This window comes from Rattus norvegicus, chromosome 16 (genome assembly GCF_036323735.1).
Source record: "Rattus norvegicus strain BN/NHsdMcwi chromosome 16, GRCr8, whole genome shotgun sequence".
Classification (NCBI taxonomy): Eukaryota; Metazoa; Chordata; class Mammalia; order Rodentia; family Muridae; genus Rattus; species Rattus norvegicus.
In genome coordinates, this window is record NC_086034.1 from 53,352,883 (window position 1) to 53,374,938 (window position 22,056).

At 42.0% G+C, this 22,056-nt stretch overlaps 1 protein-coding gene across 50 annotated transcripts in view; it reads right to left on the minus strand.

The window, feature by feature from the left end:
- Positions 1 to 22,056, minus strand: part of Sorbs2 (sorbin and SH3 domain containing 2) — a 313,506-nt gene that overhangs the window by 185,088 nt on the left and 106,362 nt on the right. For 47 of the 50 annotated variants that reach the window (XM_063275036.1, XM_063275034.1, XM_063275031.1 and 44 more), the window contains exon 1: positions 5,613 to 7,011. The exons of 2 other annotated variants lie outside the window; for them this stretch is intronic. The gene's annotated coding sequence lies outside the window, so the exon portion shown is untranslated. Of the gene's footprint in view, positions 1 to 5,612; positions 7,012 to 22,056 lie in introns of those variants that run through there. One more of the 50 variants, NM_053770.3, reaches the window with a different exon arrangement.

The following is a 22,056-nucleotide window of genomic DNA, read 5'->3' on the forward strand; positions in this document are numbered from 1 at the left end:
AGGAAATCTTTAAAAACAATAATAAAGGAAAAAACTATAGATCTGGCTATTAAGAGACAAGTTCTTTCAAAAGGTGTTCACTCTCACAGTATGAACTGGAATATTCCATACAAAAATAAGCTGACAGATTATGTGCACTTATTTCAGAGTACACTAAACCTTCACAAGACTACACAGTGAACACAAGAATAGCTGGAGTCATCGTGACCTATTCCTCTTTCCTTGATTAACTTCAGCACAGAAAATAACAGAATAAGGTGTGATGGCACATTGGTAAACCACAAGGAGTCAGCCCCCTTCGGCACCCTTCCGAAGCATTCTTGTTGTTATTGTTGGGTTATTTTCCCCAGCTGTAGTAAGTATGGGTAAAGGGTATAAGATACTCAATGTCCCAAAGAGGCCACAAGTGGTGGAAGCTTAGATAATCGGTGGGGAGAGAACCCCCACAGTCATAAGCACAGGTATACTTCTATCTACAGGGATGTCACCTCTTTGACAGCCACTTCCTGGGAGACCCAAATGCTTCTGAGAAGCTAGCTATCTTAGCCTGGTAGGCACATAGACTTTGTAGAGGATGATAGAAGGAACATTTAAACAAGAATATTTTCTCCAGTGTACCCAGAATGTATATAAGTTTTGTTGTTGTTACTGTTGTTGTTTGATTTTTCTGTGCACTTAAAAAACTTCACTCTAGTCTTACTGGCATTTGTAATTCCTGTTGGGAGTATTCTAAATTGGCACTCTTGGTCATAAGTCCCTTTTTGTTGTAGTTCATTGGTCCCCATAGCTAATCCTTACAAACACCTTAGTCTCTAAGTCAGTGGTTCTCAACCTTCCTAATGCTAACACTCTTTAATACAGTTCCTTATGTTGGGGTAAACTCCGGCCATAAAATTATTTTCATTGCTACTTAGTAACTAGAATTTTGCTACTGTTATGAATCATAATGTAAATGTTGTAGGCTACCCCTGTGACAAGATCATTTGACCCCAAATGGGACTGTGATCCACAGGTTGAGAAACATTGCTCTCATGGATGCCACAGAGAGCACAACATGGAGGGGATACAGAATTGGAAACATTTATGTGGCCCCTGTTCTCTACTCTGGCCATCCTAGAAAAAAACTGAGTAGGAAAGGAATCTGAAAAGATAATCCACATTGGTTGGCCTGGACTCACTTTGATAATCGGTACGAATGTTAGTTCAAACTAAGCCAGCAAAGTGCTGCTTTCTTAATAGTACATAAAATTATATCCTTCTGAAGACAGAGGTTATGGTTCATTATAGGAAAATCCTTTTTAGTATTTGCCTTCCTTTGTAAGGTAACACTTCTCAAAGGAAAAGAAGAGAAAGCGAATGTCTGTGTTGGATAAAAAACACTTCAAAACAAGAAAACAGATAAACACACATTTTAAAAGTCTCTGAAGATTTTAATTAAGCCTCTTCTTTATTTGATTTTCCTATTTTTCCAATATATGCATGAAAGGAACTTAAGAATATTACTACTGCATATCTGAGGGGAGTGGAAATGCAATTTTGGAGATGTCTCTTGGTTAGATCGAGGAAGAATGACAGCTCTTTGAATTTTGCTCAAAGGAAACCTTTGTAAGAGCAAGCGGGAGCAATGGTAGACCTGCATATACCTGATTCAGATAGGGACAAGAAAACTGGTGTCTTTTGGCCAAAATTCCTCTGTAATGAACTATGCATTTCTGTTTAGGAGACTGGAAAGTGTGATATTCTATGTAAGTCTGTCACACTGTAAGCCTTCTCCAGCCCTGTCTTAGCCGGTACTCCCTCCTCCAGGCAACTAATTTAGCCTTGATTGAACTTACACTGGACCAGAGTTATTGGGTTTCTTTCAGAGATCAACAGTTACAGAAATGCTTCCCTATAGCTAAATGCATGTCTTAGAAATTTAAGAAATGATTTATAGATCTTTTGAAACACTCAGTATAACTCTTGACAAGGATAGTTTACAATAGGCATATTGGAGTGATTTATATCCTTTTGTACAACTTTCAGAAAATTATCAAATGCAGTTATCTATTATAATTCTTCACTGAAAGAGGCAAGGGCCAATTGCTATACTACCAAATATTTTTAAGTATAAGATATTACTTAGATATAATATTTTACTTAAATATAAAATATATAGGTGATATAGATGTGTGATGAGATTATGTTTCCTGGAATCTACCTGGTATATTTGACTTGAGCTACTCAATAAATTGTCTTTAAGATGAATATCAAGCCTTTTCTATTAATTACAGCATGCTATACATTAACATCAGTGGGAGATAGTTAACATGAACCTTTAGGACCCAGCACAATCATGAGGAACTTATATTTAACTCATTATCATTAGAAACTTCAAGTCTAGAATAGATATTAAAATGTCTAGAAATCAGAATTTAAATATTTTCTAGTATTTTCCTCTCTAATTCAAAACAGCTGAATATTTTGAACCCTCTAATCTGAGCTCCCAAACTAATGACTACTTTTGCCTTGAACATGAGTATCTTGAGATAGGAAATTATACATTAAGTTCCCCATGCAATCGTCCTGTGGATCACATCATTCTAGCAATTTTCCCACAACAAAAGGGTAATCAGAATATTTCTTTAACAAAAGAATTATGCCTTTATCTGGGGAAAAAGTAAGTCTCCATTAAAACTAAGTTCACAGCTACAGTGACACCCCTCTCTTACCTAGGCACTCACATTTGGGGGAAGGAGGTGGGGCATCAGTGATTGACAGATGATGGAGCCTGTAAACTTCAACGTTCATTTAGGAAAATGGAAAGAAACTGTTACTAGACATCGTTTTTCAGTTCCTTAGTCTTGCCTCCCCCAGGCTAAAGACCTCTTCCCTTTCTCAGCTTCAACATGAAAAGCTCTTTCCTAAGTATTTATACTTTGTACATTACACTCAGCTTCCAACACAAAGTCCACTGAGAGCCTGAGAGCTACCCCAAATAAGAATGGTCACTTTTTTTATCTTCTTCCGAAATTTTTGTCACTTTACTTAAAATTTACATTTAAAGATTTTCTTTCAGAAAATGACTAGTTAATACAAGACACCCATGTGCTTATGGAACTGGGGTCCAGAGTGACATTTTCACACTTGATAAGTTGGTGCCTTTTTTTTTTTTTTTAATGTTTTGAGTTTCTCTGATTCACGACTACTAGGTCAAGGGTATATTTGCAATAAAAGTGAAACCTGACTTAATCAACTGAATGCCTGAACACTATGTTCTAAATGCTTTAGAATCAGAGATTAGTAAGACCATGGAAACCTATGAGCAGAGGCAAAAGCAATATACGCTGATGCAGACAGACAGAATCAAGAGGGTTGCTCGATGTGATAAGGATCTGTCTGGAGAGGCATCCTTGCTAGGTTCTCCAGGGTCCACTAAAGTTGGCTGCTCAGAGAGTTTCAGGGAAATCTACAATAGAGGGTGTTAGCATTTGCCAGTGTTTCATAGTGTGTTTTGGAAATTGTAAAATATTTGACTTTGCCAAGAGGAGAGTTGGGGATGGCAGAAATTTATCTAAAACAAAGATAACAAAGATAAGCAAAAACTAGCAAGCAAAGTGTTGAGAGAGGAGGACTCTCTGAGCTCCGTTCCTAGAGCTGTTGGTATCCAAACAGGGTCAGGCTCGGGAGTGACGGTCTGGTCTTCCGTGGCTACCACCTTAAAGGGTTAGCAACGTGGGAAAACAGAGCTGCAAGTTCATCTTCCTGTGAGCTCGCATGCTCCTGTCCCACAAAAGACACCACCAAGGTAACAAGGGACGCCCCTCAGGCGTGCTATAGGTATTCCCACAATCTGCTATAAAGGTTACCCCAAGAGAAATTAGAGTATGATTTTCTTGCCTTGGGTGTGTTTGCTGATTCTAAGAACTCCTTTGGTGGTATCGTAAAAAGGGAGCAAAGTGAAAGGGGATCTTTTTAGGATCCATTTTGTTCTCCCTGAATGATTTAAAACATGGATGAGAAATGTTATTCACAGAACTTAACGGCGGCAGCATTCAGTTACTTTGCCTTCAGAGCTAAACTAAGTACGGTCCCATCATCGTAGCGTTTTAGCCCACAGACCCTTTCCACTCAACCAGAGCCATGTCCACAGGCTTCCTTATCCAGCACACACTCACCTTTCTAAATCTTTATGTCCTAGATACCAATGACAAAAGGAAAATTAAAAAATATCCCCCACCTTGGGCTTTATGACTTGCTCCTCTGAGGCTAGACTAACACCCGAAACAGGTGATCCTTGTTCACATACATCAGTGAAGACATCACAATTAATGCTACTGGGAGACTCCTTATCCAATCTATATTTAGCCATAAAAAGACAGGATAAAATAAACTACTTCTTGGAAAGAGACCTTGGGTAACTATTTATTTGAATTTTGTGGCAAACTCCATCTTTAGCTGATAGCGGTGTTAACAGAAGTTTTCAGCCAAATAATTTTTTATTATTATTATTTTCAACAGCATTATGACTAATCAGACATTCCTGGTACACCAGCGGCAGGACTGAGTCAGAAAAGGCTGAAATGGTGCTAAAGCGGAATTTACTCATTCCTTGACCCGTTCCTCTCCGGGGTGTTTGATTTGGCTGAGCAGTTTCAATCCACGGACCAGCTTGTTCCTAAGAGACTGTAAAGTACAGCAAGGCTTACTGAGGGGCAATTCCCCCATTCAATTCAAAGTCTGCACCACTTGCAGCCAGTGGCCAGCAGCAGACATCACTGCCATTATTGGTGTGTGCCTCGGTAGGAAGTATGTGGCATGTTTTGTTTCACTGTCCTGTGAAATCTATCTACTTGTGAAAACAAAAGAAATTAGGCAAGAAAACAAGTTTCCCTGCCGCATCCTATAGCAGCACTGGAGTTCAGTGCAAAGACTCCATCTCTTTTCTTTCCCTGGATTCTGAGTTTCGGGAGGACAATGGGGGTGTTGTGCTCTGGGGCAGCCTGGCATGCAGGATATTGGGAGAGGAGGTGTGAGCAAATCCCAATACCTACACTGTTTGCTCTCTAACTGCCCCGGATCTAAATCAAACAGCACACCGGGCCATTCAGTCCACAATAAGCAAGTACAAAATCCACGGGCTGTTATGACCTATATAGGGAACAGAATTCCTGACTTTAAAGGTGTGCATAAAGGTATAAAGATTTAAAACATTTATGAGGATTAAAAATAAATGTTCCACAGCTTGCATTCTGCTGGTTTACTGTGTAGTTCTTTTAACGTGTCAAAGGGCAAGTCACAAAAGAATCCATTGTTCTGTCGGACAGAAAGGTTATTGGCTATCAGGTCTGTCCAGAAAGACAAGCCAGGATAGTTTGTTAAAACGATAAATATTTATTTTAAATCCTAACGCAGAACAGCGGCGCTTTTTTTTTCTTTAGCATACAATTTCTGAAACCTCAACTCACCGAGTTAACTCTGTATTTGAGGCACCAATTTGTGGAAGTAATGTGTGTGTGCTCCTCCTTAATTTCAGATCATAACGATCAATGTAGATTTTTTTTCTGGTTAAGTTTTGCTTCAATTTAATTTTTTTTTATGCTGAGCTTTCAAAAGAGGGTTGAAAGGCTTACCTCCGTCAGTCAAGTGGGATGCCGGGAACCCCTTTCTCAGCCGCAGCTTCAGCGTGTAAGAGCAGATGCTCTGTGAGCCAACAGTCTGTTAACAGGAAGCAGGTGAACCCGAGAGCCGCCGCCTGCGTTCCAGCCCAGTGCCCGTCCGAGCACACACCTGCTTTCCCAGACCTGCGGCTCATAAGCAACAGCCTGGCACAGAATCTGTGCTCGCACAGTGCGACCCCCTCCCTTTAGAGCCCCCAGTTCTCTTCAGCTAGGGAGCTGCTGAGATAACTGTGCAGGGAAGACTTGCCTTCCCGAGACAAAACCCTTTCCTGGTGCCCGCGAGCGGAGACGCAGCATTATCACCCTGCAGTCCCCGTTCTCCAATCAGCTAATTGCAACAGCACTCAACAGCTTGTCGCAGGGCCAGCTTGCGGGCACACGTGGCTGCAATAATTGTGCACTAGCGTGCTCACTGTGGCTCTCTTCTCTCCAAAGATTTTTCTTTTTTTCAAAAAAATGCTTCCTCCACAGAAAGGCTTTATGCCACACTGCTTTCCCTAAGTAAAATGGCTGGTCCTCTCAGCGCCTCTGCAGACAGCTCACTGGGTTCCACGGGCTTTCCGTAGCCATAGCAACAGCCAACAGACAGACTTAGCAAGCATGGCTGATCATGTGCAGCGCACGACACAGCTTGTTAATTCCTTTTTTTTTTTTTAAATTAAACTCATCATTTTTCGAAGGAAGGCAGCTTCTGTTACCTTCCTAAATGTTTCACCTAGAGCGCAAGCGCCCTGGGCCTTCACCCCGCCCCCTCTGCTTTTCTAGGGAACTTTTGTTGTATATGTCAGTGTTACAGTGTGACACGATCAAGGAAGCAAGGCTGTATTCTTCTCTATCCAGGTTAATAATATGCATATCGCCGGAGAGGCGCTAATTGGAACCATGGGTGAAACCGGGTTCGACCTTAGAAGGGGCTGGAAGGAGATTGGTACATGAGATGGCTGGGTTTTTTTGTTTGTTTGTTTGTTTGTTTGTTTGTTTGTTTTGTTTTGTTTTCCTGTTTTTTTCCAATGACAATCTTATAGCCAACTTAATTCAAATAAAGCCCCTTGACTTGTGTGTTATATATCGTCAATATAATAATCTAGTCAGATGAGCTCGTTTAGTATTTCTGAATGGTCCACTTATCACGTTACGCAGTCTAAAGCAGAACTTTTAAAAGTTCTATTGCAGTTTCTGTAGGAAATTCTCTTTAATGTAATTATACTTTATCTTTAATTTAAAAATGCTTTGAAAGAATATATATCAAATGAAAAATCCTTTGAGAATTTAAGCATTCCCTTCGAGGCAGGAGTAGCTTGAATTGCATTCCACACTCTCTCAAAAGCCCACCTCCTTGGGGAATCTTCCACGGTTAATGCCATTAACAATTTAAATCTCTAACCCCCCCCCCCCACAGCCCTTTCTATGCTTTAAGGATTGTCTCCAGTCATATTCAATTTGATATATTCTCAACGCAGTGTCTTCCTTAGTTTTGCTTCTAGCAATCAGTTTGAAATGGTGTGTTAACACTTTGGACTTGTAAACAGACAAGTTTTGTTTGCTAGGAGACATTGATTTATATTTCGTGAGGATTGCATCTTTCCTGCCCAAGTTAACATTCCTGTCTTCTGTCCTCATTCCCAGGATCAATATGACAGGAATTCTGTGAATGTAGATTTAGGGAATCCTGTTTCCTCTCCTGTCCAAGCAGATTCATCTTTGAGCCACATAGGATCAGTATGTCCAGTTAGAAGGAGTGAGTGGACCCTTCTGGCTTGGCAAGACTCCCACATTTTATATGGTCACTGGAGTTTTCCTCTGTTAAGTCACCAGGTTTTGCTAGTTCTGAACTGGACACTACAATTCCTCAAGCATGTCTACTCTTCGATTCCAAATGTCCACATTTTGAGTGGCATAAAGGCTTCCTGGACTCCTGAATGTTTCTAGTTCCTGAAAGTTTCTTCTTCTTTTTCTTTTCCTTTTTTTTTTTTTTTTTGAGATATGGGGACCAAACCCAGGGCCTTGTGCTTGCTAGGCAAACGCTCTACCACTGAGCTAAATCCCCAACCCCGAAAGTTTCTTTACTGAACCCACCATCCAGCATCTTTAACCTTAGGTCCAAGCTGTCTCTTTATCCTTCAGAAGACATCTTGCTCAAATAGACCACTCACCAGTGGCACTCTCAAACAGAGCTCACCTCTGTGGCCCCACTGTGCAGGGATCTGTCTCTGTTGTCTGAAGACCTGTTGTGCCTTTTTACTCGTTAACAGATTTTTCTCTGCCACTGCTTGATCCGGCCAATCCGGCCCATTAATTATTGCCTTCTCTACTTGAATACTGCAGCTTCTCAATACATATATTTTCTTGAATGTTAAGATGGGATCTAACTGTGTTGCCTAGGTTGAACTCAACTTCTGAACGGAAGGAATTCTGCCTCTGTCTATTGAAAAGCTGTGACTACAAGGATAAACTGCTATGTGTAGTTTCCTTGATATTGAATGATATCCTACAGCATTGTAAGATTTCATGTGAATCCTGCATTTTAACTCATTTTCAAACATTAATGGATGCAATCATTTCAGGAAAATGGACGTGATTCTAATTAAATGTTGATACTTTATAAAAGATACCAACAAACAGTCAAGGTTATTTTGGGTCTTTTGTATGGCTTTTTTCATATTATGTCTGAAAATGTCTTTATTCTACTTACATGATTGCTTAGTTGGGTATGGAAACCATTAGTCTTTTTTTCGGGGGGATACAAAGGGTCTCCTTCCTTTATCATGCACCTCCTACTCCATTAGGCCATAAATAGTTATTTCTCTAAAGAAGAGGGGCTGAAATCCCCATATTTCATGGGACTAGAAAGCTGGTAGGAACGGAAACCAATCCTTTGATACTTTTTGACCCCTGTTGTCATGTATTCATCTTTATTGGTAGTTAAAGAGTTGTCCCTTATTAACACTGGAGACTGGTTCCAGGACAACCCTCTCTCACCAAGGATAACATAACCATCAGATGTTCAAGTCCTTTATACAAAACTGCATGTTACCATATAGACCACATCTAATTCAATGTAAACGCTATGTGTGTTGTGTTATATTACTTAGAAAATAGTGTTAAGAAGTCTAGATACATTTTTTTTTAATGAGGCAGGTCTCATTAGACTCCAGTGACCTTGAATTTTGTAGTGGTTTGAATAGGTCTCCCTATTCAATAGGTTTGAATGGCTCCCATAGACCCATGTGTTTGAATGCTTGGCTCATAGGGAGTGGCACTACTGGGAAGTGTGGCCTCATTGATGTAGGTGTGGCCACGTTGGAGGAAGTGTGTCACTGTGGGGGTGGGCTTTGAAGTCTCCTATGCTCAAGCTACGGGTTGCGGTCTCCTGCTGCCTGCAGATCAAGGTGTAGAACTCTTAGCTTCTTCTCTTGCTCCATGCCTGCCTGCCTGCTGCCTTGCTGCCTGCCATGACGATAACGGACTAAACTCTGAAACTGTAAGGCAGCCCCAGTGAAATGTTTTTGTTTATAGGAGTTGCTGTGGTCTTAGTGTCTCTTCAGAGCAATGCAATCCTATCCAACACAAATTTGATACATAATTGAGGCTGAATTTGAATTCTTTATCTTCCTGCCCCTGCCTCCTAAGTACTAGTATTATAGGTATGTACCACTGTGTATCACACCACACAGAAGCAGTTTGCAAGTTTTTTATTGGTAATGGATTGAATCTGCTGATGTTGAACCCAATGCTGCAGAGGGCTTCTTAAGTGCAGTTCTGTGTAAGGCTTGGATCCTCACTGGCTTTTCCTTTATATCAAAACCTCTGTCTTCAAACTCTGTAGGCCTACCAACATCTCTCTTGTCCTATGGATCCGTTGCAATTCTATTCTTCTTGTGAAAGTGTTCATTTAGAACTTGCTATAGACAAGCTTCTAGGAGGCAAATCTGGCCTTTCTAGCTCATCTTTCATTGTGAGATGATGACCCCTGCTTGGTCTCACTAGTCAGGATGCTCATTGTCATCTAGTTTTCAAATTTTGGCCGGGGTAGTACCTGTGAAATCATCACTTACTACCGTTTTATTTTGTGTCTCTCTAGTCACTAACAAAATTGAACATCTCTTCATTTGGAGATCTTTTAAATCACCACCTCTGTGAAATTCTTACCAACAGCTTTGCTTGTTTCTTCTGTTGAGGTATTGTCTCACAGTGTAGTTTTAAGAAAAATGTCTATAAGGTAGTTTCAAATTTCTATATATCATGATTACATTTGTTATGTTATTAAAAGTTAATAAGGTATCCACTGACATAAAAAGATAATACATACACTATTTCTGGGTGTGGTTCATTATGAAATAGAATGATGAGTGAGGGTAGGAATTTCCACATAGACATTATGTTCTCTATGAAAGCATATACTACCATACAGTGTAGTCTAAATAAATACACTATATTTATTTAGTAAAATAAATACAGCACATGTTTAGAAATAATATTGGATAAAACAATAAAATTATATAATATCCATGATCTGTCATTCTTTCAAGAGCTGTTATACCTCCGACAAGTTTATATTATCTTTAACTTATCTGTCTTCTACCTATCACCTAATTATCATCTATCTAAGATCTAAGTTATAACACAAATATATCCATCCATATCTATCATCCATCTTTTGTCTGTCTATTATCTACCTACTTACATATCTACCAATTATCATATCTATCATCTATCATGTATCAGTCATCTATTTGCCCTCTAGCTACTATCATCTATCAATATATCGATCTCTATCATCTATCATTATCTATTAGCTATCACTTCTCTCTAAATGAGAACAGTGCAAATATGCCCCATATTAACACCTTGTGAGTCTTAGGTGAAAGATGTTTTTATGTTATTTCACAATTCTTTCTACTTTTCTAGAGCTTTAACAAGCTTTTCTTTTCATGTTGCCAAGTTTTTTTTTTAATGGAATAAAACATAGCACTTGGAAAAAAATAAAAAATAAAAAAAAACGTAGCACTTGGAATAGATAATCATTTTAAGGTTAAGGCAACTTGATGGCACGCAACTTCTTAGTGAAGTTAAAAATGACGATCAATAAACTATGAACTAAGGTATTATTGTTGTTCTTATTAAAAAACTATTTTGGTGAAAACTATTGAGAATATCTTGTACTTTCTTGAAAAGAATTTGCCGTCTCCCTGCATCTGCTGCTTCCTGGTGTCTTGATCATAAGCCACTTACCCCACTGCTTCCCAAGTTGAACCCCTTCTTAATCTGGTTCCTTCTTTGCTGTAAAACTCAATGAGAGCATTGTTGCTTGGGTCAACATAGTCCTTGGGCACACCTACCCTAGAGCCTCCATCCCTGGGTTCTACCATAAGATCTCTAGTGTCACAAAGAAACTCTTTGTAAGGCTCACTGTGGGGGATAAAGCTGGAGTGTGGTTTGTCTAATGGAATAACACCGTTTTATAAACCATATGCAGGAGACACTGCCGGAACCTGAAGGAAACAGACCGGATAAACAGTTCTCTGCACCCAAATCCCGAGGGAGGGAGAGCTGAACCTTCAGAGAGGCGGACACGCCTGGGAAACCAGAAGAGACTGCACTCTGTGCACATCCAGGCGCCAGAGGAAAACACCAAACGCCATCTGGAACCCTGGTGCACGGAGGCTCCCGGAAAGAGCGGCGCAGATCTTCCCGGTTGCTGCCGCCGCGGAGAGGACTTAGGCAGTACCCCACGAGCAAACTTGAGCCTTGGAACTGCAGGTAGGACCAACTTTTCCCTTGCAAGAAACCTGCCTGGTGAACTCAGGACACATAGAGGCAAAATTCCTCTAAGGCCGGGCACTTCCTGTGTTTATCGGAAGTCCCACACCGGCGGATCCCGGACCGCAGCAGCTCTCTGCTCCCAAACCCCGTGGGAGAGAGACCCCACCACCTGATCAGGTGGGCACTCCTGAGGCTGCAGAGCGGAGGAGACCACCAACACTGCCCACCCCTGCCCACATCCCTGGCCCAAGAGGCAACTGTATAAGGCCTCTGGGTTCCCGTAGGGGAGGGCCCGGGAGCGGCAGGACCCCTGCGCCTGAGACACTGCCGGAACCTGAAGGAAACAGACCGGATAAACAGTTCTCTGCACCCAAATCCCGTGGGAGGGAGAGCTGAACCTTCAGAGAGGCGGACACGCCTGGGAAACCAGAAGAGACTGCACTCTGTGCACATCCAGGCGCCAGAGGAAAACACCAAACGCCATCTGGAACCCTGGTGCACGGAGGCTCCCGGAAAGAGCGGCGCAGATCTTCCCGGTTGCTGCCGCCGCGGAGAGGACTTAGGCAGTACCCCACGAGCAAACTTGAGCCTTGGAACTGCAGGTAGGACCAACTTTTCCCTTGCAAGAAACCTGCCTGGTGAACTCAGGACACATAGAGGCAAAATTCCTCTAAGGCCGGGCACTTCCTGTGTTTATCGGAAGTCCCACACCGGCGGATCCCGGACCGCAGCAGCTCTCTGCTCCCAAACCCCGTGGGAGAGAGACCCCACCACCTGATCAGGTGGGCACTCCTGAGGCTGCAGAGCGGAGGAGACCACCAACACTGCCCACCCCTGCCCACATCCCTGGCCCAAGAGGCAACTGTATAAGGCCTCTGGGTTCCCGTAGGGGAGGGCCCGGGAGCGGCAGGACCCCTGCGCCTGAGACACTGCCGGAACCTGAAGGAAACAGACCGGATAAACAGTTCTCTGCACCCAAATCCCGTGGGAGGGAGAGCTGAACCTTCAGAGAGGCGGACACGCCTGGGAAACCAGAAGAGACTGCACTCTGTGCACATCCAGGCGCCAGAGGAAAACACCAAACGCCATCTGAAACCCTGGTGCACGGAGGCTCCCGGAAGGAGCGGCACAGATTTTCCCGGTTGCTGCCACAGCAGAGAGGACTTAGGCAGTACCCCACGAGCAAACTTGAGCCTTGGAACCACAGGTAGGACCAATTTTTCCCCTGCAAGAAACCTGCCTGGTGAACTCAAGACACAGGCCCACAGGAACAGCTGAAGACCTGTAGAGAGGAAAAACTACACGCCCGAAAGCAGAACACTCTGTCCCCATAACTGGCTGAAAGAAAACAGGAAAACAGGTCTACAGCACTCCTGACACACAGGTTATAGGACAGTCTAGCCACAGTCAGAAATAGCAGAACAAAGTAACACTAGAGATAATCTGATGGCGAGAGGCAAGCACAGGAACCCAAGCAACAGAAACCAAGACTACATGGCATCATCGGAGCCCAATTCTCCCACCAAAGCAAACACGGAATACCCAAACACACCAGAAAAGCAAGACCTAGTTTCAAAATCATATTTGATCATGATGCTGGAGGACTTCAAGAAAGACATAAAGAACTCCCTTAGAGAACAAGTAGAAGCCTACAGAGAGGAATCGCAAAAATCCCTGAAAGAATTCCAGGAAAACACAATCAAACAGTTGAAGGAATTAAAAATGGAAATAGAAGCAATCAAGAAAGAACACATGGAAACAACCCTGGACATAGAAAATCAAAAGAAAAGACAAGGAGCTGTAGATACAAGCTTCACCAACAGAATTCAAGAGATGGAAGAGAGAATTTCGGGAGCAGAAGATTCCATAGAAATCATTGACTCAACTGTCAAAGATAATGTAAAGCGGAAAAAGCTACTGGTCCAAAACATACAGGAAATCCAGGACTCAATGAGAAAATCAAACCTAAGGATAATAGGTATAGAAGAGAGTGAAGACTCCCAGCTTAAAGGACCAGTAAATATCTTCAACAAAATCATAGAAGAAAACTTCCCTAACCTAAAAAAAGAGATACCCATAGGCATACAAGAAGCCTACAGAACTCCAAATAGATTGGACCAGAAAAGAAACACCTCCCGTCACATAATTGTCAAAACACCAAACACACAAAATAAAGAAAGAATATTAAAAGCAGTAAGGGAAAAAGGTCAAATAACATATAAAGGGAGACCTATCAGAATCACACCAGACTTTTCGCCAGAAACTATGAAGGCCAGAAGATCCTGGACAGATGTCATACAGACCCTAAGAGAACACAAATGCCAGCCCAGGTTACTGTATCCTGCAAAACTCTCAATTAACATAGATGGAGAAACCAAGATATTCCATGACAAAACCAAATTTACACAATATCTTTCTACAAATCCAGCACTACAAAGGATAATAAAGGGTAAAGCCCAACATAAGGAGGCAAGCTATACCCTAGAAGCAAGAAACTAATCATCTTGGCAACAAAACAAAGAGAATGAAAGCACACAGTCATAACCTCACTTCCAAATATGAATATAACGGGAAGCAATAATCACTATTCCTTAATATCTCTCAATATCAATGGCCTCAACTCCCCAATAAAAAGACATAGATTAACAAACTGGATACGCAACGAGGACCCTGCATTCTGCTGCCTACAGGAAACACACCTCAGAGACAAAGACAGACATTACCTCAGAGTGAAAGGCTGGAAAACAATTTTCCAAGCAAATGGTCAGAAGAAGAAAGCTGGAGTAGCCATTCTAATATCAAATAAAATCAATTTTCAACTAAAAGTCATCAAAAAAGATAAGGAAGGACACTTCATATTCATCAAAGGAAAAATCCACCAAGATGAAGTCTCAATCCTAAATATCTATGCCCCAAATACAAGGGCACCTACATATGTAAAAGAAACCTTACTAAAGCTCAAAACACACATTGCACCTCACACAATAATAGTGGGAGATTTCAACACCCCACTCTCATCAATGGACAGATCATGGAAACAGAAATTAAACAGAGATGTAGACAGACTAAGAGAAGTCATGAGCCAAATGGACTTAACGGATATTTATAGAACATTCTATCCTAAAGCAAAAGGATATACCTTCTTCTCAGCTCCTCATGGTACTTTCTCCAAAATTGACCATATAATTGGTCAAAAAACGGGCCTCAACAGGTACAGAAAGATAGAGATAATCCCATGCGTGCTATCGGACCACCACGGCCTAAAACTGGTCTTCAATAACAATAAGGGAAGAATGCCCACATATACGTGGAAATTGAACAATGCTCTACTCAATGATAACCTGGTCAAGGAAGAAATAAAGAAAGAAATTAAAAACTTTTTAGAATTTAATGAAAATGAAGGTACAACATACCCAAACTTATGGGACACAATGAAAGCTGTGCTAAGAGGAAAACTCATAGCGCTGAGTGCCTGCAGAAAGAAACAGGAAAGAGCATATGTCAGCAGCTTGACAGCACACCTAAAAGCTCTAGAACAAAAAGAAGCAAATACACCCAGGAGGAGTAGAAGGCAGGAAATAATCAAACTCAGAGCTGAAATCAACCAAGTAGAAACAAAAAGGACCATAGAAAGAATCAACAGAACCAAAAGTTGGTTCTTTGAGAAAATCAACAAGATAGATAAACCCTTAGCCAGACTAACGAGAGGACACAGAGAGTGCGTCCAAATTAACAAAATCAGAAATGAAAAGGGAGACATAACTACAGATTCAGAGGAAATTCAAAAAATCATCAGATCTTACTATAAAAACCTATATTCAACAAAACTTGAAAATCTTCAGGAAATGGACAATTTCCTAGACAGATACCAGGTATCGAAGTTAAATCAGGAACAGATAAACCAGTTAAACAACCCCATAACTCCTAAGGAAATAGAAGCAGTCATTAAAGGTCTCCCAACCAAAAAGAGCCCAGGTCCAGACGGGTTTAGTGCAGAATTCTATCAAACCTTCATAGAAGACCTTATACCAATATTATCCAAACTATTCCACAAAATTGAAACAGATGGAGCCCTACCGAATTCCTTCTATGAAGCCACAATTACTCTTATACCTAAACCACACAAAGACCCAACAAAGAAAGAGAACTTCAGACCAATTTCCCTTATGAATATCGACGCAAAAATACTCAATAAAATTCTGGCAAACCGAATTCAAGAGCACATCAAAACAATCATCCACCATGATCAAGTGGGCTTCATCCCAGGCATGCAGGGATGGTTTAATATAAGGAAAACCATCAACGTGATCCATCATATAAACAAACTGAAAGAACAGAACCACATGATCATTTCATTAGATGCTGAGAAAGCATTTGACAAAATTCAACACCCCTTCATGATAAAAGTCCTGGAAAGAATAGGTATTCAAGGCCCATACCTAAACATAGTAAAAGCCATATACAGCAAACCAGTTGCTAACATTAAACTAAATGGAGAGAAACTTGAAGCAATCCCACTAAAATCAGGGACTAGACAAGGCTGCCCACTCTCTCCCTACTTATTCAATATAGTTCTTGAAGTTCTAGCCAGAGCAATCAGACAACAAAAGGAGATCAAGGGGATACAGATCGGAAAAGAAGAGGTCAAAATATCACTATTTGCAGATGACATGATAGTATATTTAAGTGATCCCAAAAGTTCCACCAGAGAACTACTAAAGCTGATAAACAACTTCAGCAAAGTGGCTGGGTATAAAATTAACTCAAATAAATCAGTTGCCTTCCTCTATACAAAAGAGAAACAAGCCGAGAAAGAAATTAGGGAAACGACACCCTTCATAATAGACCCAAATAATATAAAGTACCTCGGTGTGACTTTAACCAAGCAAGTAAAAGATCTGTACAATAAGAACTTCAAGACACTGAGGAAAGAAATTGAAGAAGACCTCAGAAGATGGAAAGATCTCCCATGCTCATGGATTGGCAGGATTAATTTAGTAAAAATGGCCATTTTACCAAAAGCAATCTACAGATTCAATGCAATCCCCATCAAAATACCAATCCAATTCTTCAAAGAGTTAGACAGAACAATTTGCAAATTCATCTGGAATAACAAAAAACCCAGGATAGCTAAAGCTATCCTCAACAATAAGAGGACTTCAGGGGGAATCACTATCCCTGAACTCAAGCAGTATTACAGAGCAATAGTGATAAAAACTGCATGGTATTGGTACAGAGACAGACAGATAGACCAATGGAATAGAATTGAAGACCCAGAAATGAACCCACACACCTATGGTCACTTGATTTTTGACAAAGGAGCCAAAACCATCCAATGGAAAAAAGATAGCATTTTCAGCAAATGGTGCTGGTTCAACTGGAGGGCAACATGTAGAAGAATGCAGATCGATCCATGCTTATCACCCTGTACAAAGCTTAAGTCCAAGTGGATCAAGGACCTCCACATCAAACCAGACACACTCAAACTAATAGAAGAAAAACTAGGGAAGCATCTGGAACACATGGGCACTGGAAAAAATTTCCTGAACAAAACACCAATGGCTTATGCTCTAAGATCAAGAATCGACAAATGGGATCTCATAAAACTGCAAAGCTTCTGTAAGGCAAAGGACACTGTGGTTAGGACAAAACGGCAACCAACAGATTGGGAAAAGATCTTTACCAATCCTATAAGAGATAGAGGCCTTATATCCAAAATATACAAAGAACTCAAGAAGTTAGACCGCAGGGAAACAAATAACCCTATTAAAAAATGGGGTTCAGAGCTAAACAAAGAATTCACAGCTGAGGAATGCCGAATGGCTGAGAAACACCTAAAGAAATGTTCAACATCTTTAGTCATAAGGGAAATGCAAATCAAAACAACCCTGAGATTTCACCTCACACCAGTGAGAATGGCTAAGATCAAAAACTCAGGTGACAGCAGATGCTGGCGAGGATGTGGAGAAAGAGGAACACTCCTCCATTGTTGGTGGGATTGCAGACTGGTAAAACCATTCTGGAAATCAGTCTGGAGGTTCCTCAGAAAATTGGACATTGAACTGCCTGAGGATCCAGCCATACCTCTCTTGGGCATATACCCAAAAGATGCCTCAACATATAAAAGAGACACGTGCTCCACTATGTTCATCGCAGCCTTATTTATAATAGCCAGAAAATGGAAAGAACCCAGATGCCCTTCAACAGAGGAATGGATACAGAAAATGTGGTACATCTACACAATGGAATATTACTCAGCTATCAAAAACAACGAGTTTATGAAATTCGTAGGCAAATGGTTGGAACTGGAAAATATCATCCTGAGTGAGCTAACCCACTCACAGAAAGACATACATGGTATGCACTCATTGATAAGTGGCTATTAGCCCAAATGCTTGAATTACCCTAGATCCCTAGAACAAAGGAAACTCAAGACGGATGATCAAAATGTGAATGCTTCACTCCTTCTTTAAATGAGGAAAAAAAATACCCTTGGCAGGGAAGGGAGAGGCAAAGATTAAAACAGAGACTGAAGGAACACCCATTCAGAGCCTGCCCCACAGGTGGCCCATACATATACAGCCACCCAATTAGACAAGATGGATGAAGCAAAGAAGTGCAGGTAGACAGGAGCCGGATGTAGATCGCTCCTGAGAGACACAGCCAGAATACAGCAAATACAGAGGCGAATGCCAGCAGCAAACCACTGAACTGAGAATAGGTCCCCCGTTGAAGGAATCAGAGAAAGAACTGGAAGAGCTTGAAGGTGCTCGAGACCCCAAAAGTACAACAATGTCAAGCAACCAGAGCTTCCAGGGACTAAGCCACTACCTAAAGACTATACATGGACTGACCCTGGACTCTGTCCCCATAGGTAGCAATGAATATCCTAGTAAGAGCACCAGTGGAAGGGGAAGCCCTGGGTCCTGCTAAGACTGAACCCCCAGTGAACTAGACTATGCGGGGAGGGTGGCAATGGGGGGAGGTTTGGGAGGGGAACACCCATAAGGAAGGGGAGGGGGGAGGGTGATGTTTGTCCGGAAACCGGGAAAGGGAATAACACTTGAAATGTATATAAGAAATACTCAAGTTAATAAAAAAAAATATTTATGACCTGAAAAAAAAAAAAAAAATAAACCATATGCAGAGGTTCCTAATTCCTTATAACAAATGAAATGGGCCCAATGTTGTCCCACAATCTTAAGTGTTTAGTCATTTTCTCGATGACAGGAATAACGTGCATCCTAATGGGACCTTGACAGGGAATCTACCTTGGGTAGATTCAGGAAAGCAGAGTAAATTGGGTTTGGTTCAAAGAATCCATTCTCTCAGATGCTGTACTGGAAAACAGAGACCTCCTCAGGCTGTAGAGTGCATGCTTTCATATCCAGCAAAGAGTTCTAATTCCCCATTAAGATTCAGAGTTACATTCATATGTCCCTTCCCCAACACCAAAACCAATCTAGCCTACTGAAGGCTTCTAAGAAATCCATGTTCCAAGTAAGTCAAAATTAAGAAAATGGTTACAGAAGAGCAAACCCTTATCACACGAGAAATGGTGAAAACGTTGGTGTTCTTTTGAAAACTTTTTCAAAAACTGGACATGAAATAGTCTACACACATAGCACTACCAAGTGTGTATCATAGAAGGCCATCCCATGAGGAGGAACCAGAACCATGTCATTCCAGAATAAGAAGTAGTAGGAAAAGATGGCAAGAGGTCCAGGAAGTGGAGCGAGCAAGGCCTAAGATGGTGTTCTTGACTGCCCCATAATAACAATGTTCCTTTAGATATCTCAGCCTTCCCGAGCTCTGGGCTTGCAAATGACTATGATCACAGAAACTGAAAGGGGAGCTTCATTGTACAGTCTGCATTTATATATGTCAGTAGGAGCCTCGGGGAGATGTTATTCAATATCAACAAAACTAACCCGTAATTATACTACCCACCAACCTGCTTCCTGTTCTAAGAACTAACCCTTTGAGCACAAACAGGTATTGCTAGACCTGACTCAAGACCAGAGGCCTGTGTTCAGTACACGGCGTGAGTTTACAAGCTCAGGAGAGAGCTGTACCTGGGTCCACTGAGAGGGAGTGACTATGTCTCCTCATAATCTTGAAAAGCAACCAGGGAAGAGGAGACTACCAGCCATTTTTCTCCCACAGGGGAACCACACTCTGTTTGGGGGAGGTGCTCCAACCACATCTGGAGTGTATCTAGAGTGACCTTTTCCACTCACCATGGTGTCCAGTGGAATCAATGCCTCCCGGGGAGGTGCAGGCTGAGTGCCACATGCCCAGCTCAGAAACAGCCCCAAGGCTCCGATGTCCCAGCAGTATTGAATCAGTAAGGAAACATTAGCTTCAGCAAAGGAAGTCTGGCAAGGAGCTCTTTAAAACAAATGCTGTTGGTTTTGCCGGAGCCATTGAGAAAAACCTCTGAAAGACAGGGTGAAACTTGGCAGGGTTTGTAAGTGCTGAGGAGGCAAAGGCCAAATCCGGAAGAAGCCAAATGTGCAAATACCCAGAAAAAAAAATGAAAATAAGAACTGTCACCTTTTGCCCTTCAGATATAAACGATCCTGATAAAACTCTTCTGATACAAATGCTGGGATTCAATCATAGAAGTAAGACGGAGCCAAAGGATTATGCCCTATCACATGTGATTCAGGACCCAGGAAAAGGCTTGCTAAGGGCAGCATATACAGCTAGAAAAAAGGAACCGTGCCTTGCTCGAGGTCAAGCAAGTACTCTGCCACTGAACTCCATCCCCAGCTTGGCCTGTTTTGAGGACCGTTCCCATACCTTCTATCCAGCAGACCCGAGGTCTCCTTATCCGGCTTTAGTCACAAAGGAAGCTTGCAGATGTTGGCCTCTAGCCAGCCTCAGACAAGAGTCATGGTGATCTGCTGTAGATGAGGAAAAGGACAATAGCTATAGGTAGGTAACCATAGCCAGATGATATTGGCCATGGTGACAAAGAGAGCATCTTTCATTGTCACAGACACGTTGTGGGCTTTGGGGGGTCACTTCTGTTGATAGCCTCCTGGCTGCTTTGAAATAAAGCTCTGTCAAGCTTCATTGCCATTGTTGTCTCCTACTCTGTTGCTGAACTGGCTGGACATCATCAGATTGCGGATCTGAAAGGCTGATTTGACCGGGTAACGAAGTGTCCTTTCTAGTGTGGTGGAACACTGATCCATTAGGGTATCTCTGTTGGTGTCCCAGCACAGTCTCAAGGAGCTTGGCCAAGGGCTACTCCTCATCCTAGTTTCAAACCCCTATGCCAGTTTAACTTTTCCTCCACTTACTGGACAAATAAACGTGTTGCACAACCCAAGCTTTCTGTCAGCATCAGCTGTCAGATCCTGTGGGAATGACTTAACCCCTTTTGCACCGTAGGAGACATTATCTAACTCAGAAAATGGTTGTTATGGAAACTAACTGGACTAAAAGGTTATTATGTGTTCTTTGATACTTTGTTTCTGATTGTTCTTGCATTGCTATATTGCGAGAAGAATTGTGATAGATACAGATGTCTTAAATCTTCTGATATATAATTGTAAAAAGTAGATGAGCTTGGAACATTGGTTAAAAAACCCAAAACCTACATCATTAATTTGTCTCCTGTGGAGAGGAATGATCAGATGCAGTGTGGACTGTTTTTCTTGTTGCTGTGATGAACTACCAGACAAGAAGCAACTTCAAGGAGGAAGGTTAGTTTGAGTTCACAGTTTGAGGGTACAGTCCATCCTAGTAGGGATGGTGTGGCAGCAGGGCCATAAGCCATCTGGTCCCTGGTTCCAAAGTCAAAAAGCAGAGAGAAATGAATGCTGAAACCAGTTGACTTCTTCCCCCCATTCAGTCCAGGTCCCCAATTCCTAAAAGGGTCGCTCACACTCAGGATAGGTCTTCCCTTTGCAGGTAGACCTTCCCGCAAATACCCTGAGATATGCCCAGAGCTGTGCCTCCCTGGAGGTTATGGACCTCACAAATTCTCAGGGAGCTTTATTATTGGCCATCACGGATCCTAAGGGCCAGTGGAGGTCAGGGAGGAAGGTATAGGCTCTGGTTGTTAGCTGGCATTGAAGGCTACCTAGAGGCCTATTCAGCCCCAGCCCATGCCTTCCCTGTGATGAATGCTTTCCCTGCCTGCTTAGTTAAATTAGTGATTCGCATCTCTTCCTTCATAGCCCTAGTTTTTTTTAACTCCTGTAACCCCTTCATTAAGTCTGTGTGGTGAAGAACTGTCTGTAAGAGCATCCAGGGGCTGCTGGGGCAGAGCTGCCTCTGGGGGGCTGCCTCTGAAGCTGGGCTGTCCTTAGGAGCACAGCGGGGGAACAAAGAGGACTGAAGACAGGAACACCTACATCTCTGGAGGAAGAGGTTCCCCAGGGATATCCGAAGCTTTTCCTTTAAGACTTGTATCTGAATTTGGACACAGGGTGTTAGCCAGCCTATGATTAGCGACACATTATGTCTGTATATGTGCTTGCACATTTATGGGTAATTATCACTGTCGTCTAGCACATGGAGTTCTCAATGGCAAGGATCTGCTTGGCTTTGCCTTCGTCTTCTTCCTAGCTCATGCATGCAGATATGGAAACAGTGAACGAACAGAAAGGCAAGTGAG